The 9,967-nt window shown below is 44.2% G+C and overlaps 1 pseudogene; it reads right to left on the bottom strand.

The window, feature by feature from the left end:
* Positions 1 to 5,924: 5,924 nt before the first annotated feature.
* On the bottom strand, positions 5,925 to 9,755 carry LOC144159768 (uncharacterized; annotated as a pseudogene).
* Positions 9,756 to 9,967: the final 212 nt, after the last annotated feature.

Consider the following 9,967-nt stretch of genomic DNA (forward strand, 5'->3'; position numbering starts at 1 on the left):
TCTCTTTTAATGACATCATCTCTTCCATTTAAAACGTCATAGCTTCACATAGGAAGCACAGGATTGTTGTTATTGGTGATTTTATTACCCCTGGTATCGACTGGAGAACACAAATATTCTCATTACCATCAATACGTAGAGAATAAGTGCGGCCTGCTATTAGATTTTCTTGCTTTTAATTCCCTTCAACAACATAATTCTATTGCCAATCCTTGCGGTAACATATTAGATCTGTGTATTTCGAACAATCAGCCTATTGAAGTGTCACTCTCTGACGTTTTTCTTGTTCGTCCCGATAAATCTCACCCACCGCTTAAACTAACACTCTCTCTGTCAGGGGAAAAACAGAGCTTTCAAAATAACATCGACAAATCGCCCAGATTTGCTTTCAAAAAAGGTGACTACGTTGGCTTACACCGTGACTTATCTTCCATTGACTGGTCTATGGTAACTGAAAAAAACCAATGTTGATGACCAAGTAGATAAGCTTACGGAACTTATCTTAAGCAGTATGCGCAAATATATTCCACAATATACTCCTAAACTCCATAAATATCCCCCCTGGTTCTCGTCTGAACTTATAAGTGCTCTAAAGTATAAAGATCGCGCACACAGAAAGCTTAAAAGCACTCCATCTCTCGAGCGCAAGGAAGATTTCCGATGCCTTCGAACTCTCTGTAAACGCCTATATAAACGGGATCACAGTTCATATATTGCACACTTAGAAAAAAGCGCCTCTGACAGGCCGGCTGAGTTCTGGAAGTATGTACGCAAACGGTCTAACAAAAGCGAAGAGCCTTTAATACTACTGGACTCCGATGGAACAGAACTACAAGCCATCGCTGACTGTTTTGCCACGCAGTTCTCTTCAGTTTATAAAGCCTCTGACTCTAGCACTACTATCGAGCAACATTTGGAAATCAACACACCCAATGCTCTGTCGCTAGATGAAAATGTCATCAGCGAATGCATTAAGCGCTTGAAACCATCCTTATCATGTGGTCCAGATGGTATCCCCTCAGCCATACTAAAAGCTTATAGCAGTATATTGGTCCCAGTACTGACTAGCATATTTAATAACTGTCTGATTACTTCCACATTTCCTAGCATGTGGAAAATTGCTCGTGTTTTTCCAGTATTTAAGTCTGGCTCCAAAAGTGATGTCTCGAATTATCGACCGATTTCTCTTCTCTGTGCCATGTCAAAAATTTTTGAGCTGCCCTTCACCACTTACTGTCTTTTAATATGAAAAACTCATTGAATAATAATCAACATGGATTTGTCCCTGGCCGCTCAACCGTCACTAATCTTGCCAGTTTCATGACGCAAATATCTACACCTGTATTCCAGAGAGGACAGGTCGACACCATTTACTGTGACCTCAGCAAAGCGTTCGATGTAGTCAATCACTCAATGCTTATGGTTAAACTTGCTCATTTTGATGTTGACACCGCTGTTGTGAATCTATTGCATAGCTACCTTCGTGACAGATCATGTTATGTTGCCGTCAATGGCCAAACGTCCTCCTTTTACAAAGTGACCAGTGGTGTACCTCAGGGTTCGGTATTAGGCTCACTCCTCTTTTTAATGTATGTTAACGACGTTTCTTCTGCCTTTCGCAATTCTTCTTTCCTTTTGTATGCGGATGATATAAAGATATTTAGGGAAATTCATTCATTTAACGACTGTTGCTTGTTGCAGTCTGATTTGTGTTCTTTTTTCAGAATGGTGTAAAAACAATAACCTTTCTCTCAATATTTCAAAGACAAAAGTCATGAGTTTCACTCGCAAATCATCTAGCGTGCCTTTTTTATACTCTGTCAATTCTGTGCCTTTATGTAGGGTTTGTGAGATCAATGATCTCGGCGTTCTCTTTGATAGCACCTTGCATTTTTCAGCTCATACTAAGCGTGTTGCTATGCGGGGTCTTCGTTCTCTCGGCTGTGTTTGTAGAATATCGAGAGAATTCAATTCTCCTATGCCACTCCGCAAATTGTACACCGCAATATGTCTTCCTCAACTTGAGTATGCATCTGTGATCTGGAATGGCATCTCTAATTCCTTAAGTAACGTAGTTGAGCGTGTCCAGAAAAAATTTCAAAGCGTTTACAACCATCGCTTTGCTAAAAATGACTCTGGCTCGTGTTCTAATACCATTGAACTATTGTCACTGCCTTCACTTCGCTGCCGGCGAAATCGCGCCGATCTCTTCTTTCTTTTCAAGCTCGTTCACGGTACTATATCCTGTCCTATACTGCTCAATAGTATTAATTTTCGGATTCCGCGGAAGCAAACAAGAGAGAGCAGGCCGTTTCTTGTAACTACCCGCCTCTCTCAGCACTCAACCCTCAACAGGATACAAAGTCTTTATAATTTTTATTTTCTTGACCTCGATGTTTTTGATGGGTCACAGTTATCGTTTTCCTCCAAGGTTTCTACGTTATAAGATAACATCACATGTGCAATTTGTTTATATCCTTCTTTTTTACTTTATCTGGCGCATTGTTGTATGTATGTATGTATGTATGTATGTATGTATGTATGTATGTATGTATGTATGTATGTATGTATGTATGTATATTATCTGACTTTTCGTCATTATCATTGGCTATTTCTCATACTGTATTAATCTACTTTTGTCCTGTCGTCCTAATATTTCTGTACGCATTGTGTCTCTGATAGTTTTCTTGTGAACAGTCATCTTGTTCTATTGTGTTATTCTTAGTTTTTTTTTCTTTTTTCGTGCGCCAGCATCAAGACCTCTGGGTTGTTCCTGGGCACGTTAGGTAAATGATTGACTGATTGATTGATTGATTATTATAATTATTTATTTACAATACTGCTGACCCCAGTTAAGGGGTCGTAGCAGGGTGGAAAAAAGAGTGTGATACATTTCACAATAAAACAGACAGAGAACGCATTACATCAGCAAAAAAACAGGATTGAACTGAATGCCAATTCTCAGTGGCGGGTGGATAAGATTTGGCGAACGGCACCAAAAAGGAAAGAAAAAACCGATACACGCATTGAAACGACACCACACTGCAAAAAGAAGAGCACATACCAATGCCCCGCGAACGCAATATGCACCGAGAACCAGAACACGTTATGCACATATCTAGTGAATAACAAGAAAGAAAAGTTTAAAGGTCAAGTAGGGTTTCAAATTTGTTAACATCAGTTTGTTCGAATATATGACTTTCAAGGTTATTCCATTCATTAACTGTTCTTGGAAAAAAAGAATACTTTAAGACATTTTTTTTCGGCTGAAATGGAGTTAGGTTCAGCGAGTGATGGTGGCGGGATGAATGACCTGAAGAAAAATACGTTAAGTATTGATGAGTATCGCTTTTGAGAAGGTTCTTCACAATATGAAAAAGAAAGCGTAGGCGGCATAATTTATTTCTGTCTGCAATGTTCAATAAACCAGCCTTGGCTGTCAGTTCCGAAACTGAAGCGCGGCCATAAGAATTAAAAATAAAACGGACTGCTTTATTTTGTACACGATTTAATTTAGATAAGTTAGCCGCCGTGAAAGGGTCCCAAATGACATTTCAATAATCGAGAATGGGTAACACGATGCTTTTATAGGCTAGTAATTTTATGCTTGGAGCATTTCTGAGACACCTTTTCAAGTAGTGAAGTTTATACATTGATTGATTAGCAACGTTTGTAATGTGTTTATCCCAGTGCAAGTTGTTACATATATGTAAACCAAGATATATATACTCAGTTGCCCGCGTTAGCACGTTATTATCGACTGTGTAAATTAAAAGAAGGGGTTGCTTCTTGTTTGTGATTGACATAACAGCACTTTTTTTTTTAATTAACAGACATCTGCCATGTGTTGCACCACTGAATAACATCGTTCAGCTTCAAATTATGTTAATCTGGTGATCCAAAGAGTCTACAGTAGAATAAATCAAACAATCATCAGCGTACAACCTAATTTTCATGTCATGCTCGCCAAAAATGTCGTTAACATAAAAAAGAAATAACAACGAACCCAGATCCGAACCCTGGGGTACACCCGAAGTGACAGTTACTATTTTAGAAGGAGTGTCGCTGAAGATGACACATTGGTAACGTGAAGTAAGGTATGATTGAATTCAACTGCAAAATTTATCATTTGTAAGAATGGCACGTAGTTCGATCATTAGTTTTGCATGAGATGTCTTGTCGAACGCTTTCGCGAAATTTATATATATTACATCTGTTTGTTTACGGTCAGTGATAGTCACTGTGAAGTCATGTACGGTTTCGACAAGTTGGGTCACAGTGGAAAAGCCGCGCCTAATACCATGTTGTGCTGAGGAGGGAATCGAATGCGTTGTTAAGAAAGTAGATATGTGTTTGTGAATGACATGTTCTAATAATTTACAAGAAGTGCTGGTTAAAGCTATAGGACGGTAATTCGTAACTGACTGTTTATCCCCTTGTTTAAACAGGTGTTTAATGTTGGACACTTTCCAATCTTCCGGCAGTACTCCAGTTGAAAGAGACAAATCAAAAACAATAACAATGAATTTGGCGCACCACTCCGCGTATCTTTTTAGAAAAGCATTGGGTATATCATCAGGTCCAGGAGATTTTTTTTCATCTAAATTAAGGAGTAGATTAAGTATACCGGGTTCAGTAGTTATGACATCCTCAAGAGATGACAGCATTCTATATTTATAGAAAAGCGGGGTAGTTCCTTCGTCGAATGTAAATACGGACTTGAAATTTTCGGTAAATGAATTTGAGATTTCTGTAGAATCCGAGGTACATATGTTATCTATTACGAAAGTGCTAGTTTCCGAGTGTTTAGGGGTTATTCTTCGCCAAAATTTGGAGGGCGATTCTTTTTTTATGCTACTCAAGCGCACTGTGTAGAGTGTACGCCGCTCTGTTTGCATTAGGTCTTTTAGTTTACGAGAGAGCTGGGAAATGTCTTCCTTTAGCTTCGTATTACGATTTATTTTGAACCGTTTGTTCAGGCGATTGATTTTCCTTTTTAAATGAATGACGTCTCGGGTGATCTATGGATTCGAGGGATTTCCTGGTCGATACTGGAAGGGAACATAGAGGTTAATGCATGCGTGTACTGTGTTCCTAAATTTCACCCAGAGAGAGTTAGCGTCACACATAATGTCCGAAGAAGTACTCAAAAAGGGATCATACACAGACTCCGATCGGGCTGGTATACAAACATCGTTAGCAGCGGAAAAAATTGGTACACGAGTCGTTTTCAACTTTGTCTTTGGGAGAGAGAAACGAAATTGAGCTAAGAGACACTTATGATCTGAGAGACCATCCAGTACCTCACACTCATGGTCACCGTCAATTTTGGACCGAACAAAAACAAGATCAAGTATTGATTTGCTCTCTCCGTAAATACGTGTATACTCATGAACTAGTTGAACCAAATCAAAACGAAATGCAATATCAAATAACTCGTCGTTGTTAAAAGTATTATGAGTACCAGAAGAGAAGGTGTGCCATTCAATACCAGGTAGGTTGAAGTCACCACAGAGCACAAGTTTCGTGTCTTTCGCTATCTGGAGACCAATGCATTCCTTTAAATTCTGCAAAGCATCAATTCTGGTACCAGGGGGTCTGTAAACACCAATGACTAGGCACTTTCCGTCGCGACACATTTTACAGAATAAGGCCTCACCACCAGCGGGGTCGGCCATTCTAGCAATTTGTATGTTATTTTTAAAAAGTAACGCCACACCACCTCCCCTGGAATCACCATCTTTGCGATAAACACGATAATCTGGGGGAACAAATTCGCTATCATGGATTCCCTGGTGAAGCCAGGTCTCTGTCAGTGCAACAATGTCCGCATCATGTATCAGATGTTCTAGGTCAAGTGTCGTGTTTACAATACTACGGCAGTTACCATTTAGTAGCTTTATATAACGGGATGCGGAAGGTTGTCATATGGCTGATCGTTTTCGAAGAGGCACCATATCATTTTTTTCTTCATCCCAGACATACATATATCTATTCACAGACACATTATCAAAAACTAGCTTTACGTCCTCTTTCCGCTTGCGGTCTTCACTTGTGCTCTCCCAAAGTTTTTTTCTGACTTCACGAACATTTTGGGAGAAGTCTTCTGTAATGTACATGACTGTGTTCTTTAGTTTAGGGCAGTTCTTAAATATTAAGAGTTTTTCGCGAAAATTAACAAGCTTCAAAATTACGGGGCGAATTTTGTTCTGTTTTTAACTCCTAACCGGTGGCACCTTTCTACTCCTGAAACACTAATTTTTACGGTTTCCTTATGCAGCCCAACTCTAAACCCAGAACTGGCACGATTTTTGTAACCAACTGCAAGGAACCCTACACACTAAGAAAACGTGGCACTTACTGCGATCTCTCCTGGACAATAGCTCGACTCACAAACAAACGAATCACCGGATACAACAACTCATACGAAATAGTGCCCTCCCCCCAAGAGACCTCCTGCAATCCATAAAGCTACACCTCTTCGGAAATCCTGCAACTTACCCCTCCACACCGGACATTCAATACACCAGACCAACTAACGAAGCCCTTGATACTCCCTTCACCCTGGCCGAACTCCGAGCCATCCTGGCCCGGCTAACCAGCAACACCACGCCGGGTAAGGACCGCATCACTTATCGCACCATCCGAAACCTAAGCGAAGATACCCTCCAAGTTCTCCTTGACTACTACAATCATCACTGGCAACAGGGCACCCATCCAGAACAGTGGCGGCTTTCCGACATCACGCTAATCCCTAAACCTAACAAGCCTCTATCACCCACCACCCTCCGACCTATCTCCCTGACATCATGTCTCGGAAAAATCTACGAACATTTAGCACATCAATGCCTAACTACCCACCTAGAAGAAAAACACCTGTACCCCCTAACAATGTTCGGCTTTCGCCAGCACCTCTCTACGCAGGACATCTTTATACAAATCAAAGAGCAAATACTAGACCACCTCAGCCGTGACGCTCCAAAGGGCCTACTCACATTAGATGTTAAGGGCGCCTTTGATAACGTAACACACCAAGCCATTCTCGAAAACCTCAACCATACCGAATGCGGCCACCGAATCTTTTACTTCGTCAAGGCGTTCCTGGGAAACCGCACAGCCACGTTGCGACTCGGACCCATACAATCCCCAACTTTCGAAACACCGGCCAAAGGCACCCCGCAAGGGTCCGTAATTTCACCCCTGCTATTTAACATCGCACTCCTCCAATTACCAAGCAAACTAGACAATATCCCCGGCATTCGCCATGCCCTATACGCGGACGATTTAACCATTTGGACGACACATGGCTCCAGCGGAGAACAAGAAGACGCACTCCAGCAAGCCATCGACACCACCGTTGCTTATCTCCAACCCAGGGGCCTCACAGCAGAACCTAACAAATCGGCCCTGTTGATTCTGCGTTCCCGCACAAGAGGCCGACCCCCTCCCACTACCCCAGATCCCCAAGTTGTCATTCAAGGATCCCCCATCCCACAAGTTACCACGCTCCGTGTGCTCGGCGTACCTTTACACTACGATGGCTCCGGAGCGGCCCTTCTACCACAACTCCAAACAACAGTCACACAGCTAACACACCTCTACCGAAGAATAAGAGGCTCTACATACGGACCTAAAGAACAAGATACCTGCAAGCTAATCCAAGCGCTGATAGTCAGCCGCATCACCTATGGCACCCCATTTGTCAACCTGAAACCGCAGGAAATCAACAAACTGGACACCCTCATCAGAAAAGCCTACAAAGCAGCCCTCGGCCTCCCAACCTACACATTTAACGATCGACTCCTCACACTCGGCCTGCATAATACCTTAAGTGAACTGTTGGAAGCACAGCGCGCATCGCACCTCTAGAGACTCATATTGACGCCAGCAGGAAGAACAGTTCTCCAGGACATCGGACGCACTACCCCTTCTTCACAGCAAGCACCGCAACGTATTCCTCTCACCATCCGTCAACGCCTCAAGGTCCATCTTATTCCAAAACACATGCATCCTACCTACAACCGGGGACGCCGAGAGGCCAGGGTGAGGCTCCTTGAAAAACGACACAGCTCAGACCGTCACACACGGTACACAGACATTGCTCGATCTACAGACCACAAGCACACAACCCTGGTAGTCCTCGATTCAACTGGTGAAATAGCAACTGCAGCCTCCTATCGGAACCTACCTGTAGCAACGGCCCAAGCGCTAGTCATCGCTCATGCCACCACTACCCACCAACAAAAACCCTACTTGAACATCATATCGGATTCCCAACAAGCCTGCCGCCTATACCAAGCCGGCCTCGCACCCCCTCAAGCCATCCAGATCCTACAACTCCTCCCCGAAGACATCGACATCTCTATCATCTGGACACCAGGCCACACCGGCCTTGCAGGGAATGAGCAGCCCACGCCGTAGCCCGCGACCTCCTCAACCGGGCACTCCCAACAGCAAGGCCAGGAAGAACCGGACAAGCCCCACCTGTCCCACAGGCACTGAGCCCACTCGACCTCACATACACCTCCATTCTCTCTCATTACACAAACACAAGAAGGATATACCCACCTCCTCACCACACTCTTTCCAACCATCAAGCGTATATCTACCGGCGACTGCAAACCGAGGCATACTACAACCAAACCATCCTGTCCCACATCTCCCCATCTCTGTTCCCCTACAATTGCCCACAGTGTGACATCCCACTCTCAACTTACCACCTGGTATACTCCTGTCCCCACCACCCTCACCCGATCCCATCCCCATCCCCTGAGCAGTGGGAGTCTGCGCTGACCAGCTCGGCGCCGGAGCGTCAACTCGCGCTGGTGCAACGAGCCACGGATGCAGCGCAGGCCCGCGGCCTCCTGGACGAAGGAGGCTGACCACACCCTTTCCCTACCCCTTGAGCTCAGTAAAGAATGTTTTTCACCACCACCACCACCTTACAAAAATGTGTTAACCACGTTTTCGTGCAAGGATTCCAGAGATTCATTCTGTTCTTCTTTTAAGCCGTGAATGATGATGTTATTTCGCCGGCTGCGATTTTCGAGATCATCAATTTTATCTAATACGAAGGTAACGTCGTTTTGAACTTTCGTGATAGTTGATTCGAGTGACTGAATTTTCTCACCGAAACTGGCAAGGCGAGCGACGGAAACTTCTAATGAATCCAGCCTATCGTTAAACTGCGCGAAAGAGTCGGTTAAGGCTTTCTGCGCATCACCAAAAGTGTTCATCTGTTTCATTATTTCTTTTTGGCTATTAAGTACGTGAAGAACCAGTTCACGGTCAGTGAGAGTAGAATGAAGCTGGCCTTTATTGTCCGAGCTCACAGAGTCTGGCCCTGGGTTCTGCTCGACGTCACCGCATCTCAAAAGATGATTAACAAATGCGCCGAAACTTAAAGAAGACAACGCTCGTTTCCCACCAGTGGGGCAGGGCAGCAGCAAAAGACAAACATGGTCACTTCGAAAACGTTTGGCCTCAGGCAAGCGACTAACCTGCGCCAAGAAAAAGATGTTCCGGTTGAACATCGTTGCACTGAAGAGTCCGGGAGGCGGTGGGGAGTTTATGAGCTGTTGTTGCGATGACGTCACTCGGCGCCAGGCAACAACCTCAACCTGTAGGGATAGTCCTGTGGAGTCCGCTCTGGCCGTACCCGTCTTTGTGCGCTTACGGTAGAGGAGCGCCAGGTCTTCCGGCAATGAGCGCATCCGCACCCGGTGCAGAACGACCGCGTACTCAGCAGATGGCATGCCAAGGCTGTCCAAACAACCCGTCCTGAACTGGCTCTGCTCGTAGGGGCCTCGAAGCCGTGATATTTCAGACGACGATTCTATCGGTTCCACGATGAGCAGGCTGCCTATGTGATCGCCGCTAAGGAGATCTTTCTGCCATAACGCTCCGTGAGTACCTTGACGGCAATCTTGTAAGTAGCGTCAGCCAGGCGTATCCCTTCAATTGCAGG

This window comes from Haemaphysalis longicornis, unplaced genomic scaffold (genome assembly GCF_048455015.1).
Source record: "Haemaphysalis longicornis isolate Haplotype H1 unplaced genomic scaffold, Haemaphysalis longicornis Haplotype H1 scaffold_10, whole genome shotgun sequence".
Classification (NCBI taxonomy): domain Eukaryota; kingdom Metazoa; phylum Arthropoda; class Arachnida; order Ixodida; family Ixodidae; genus Haemaphysalis; species Haemaphysalis longicornis.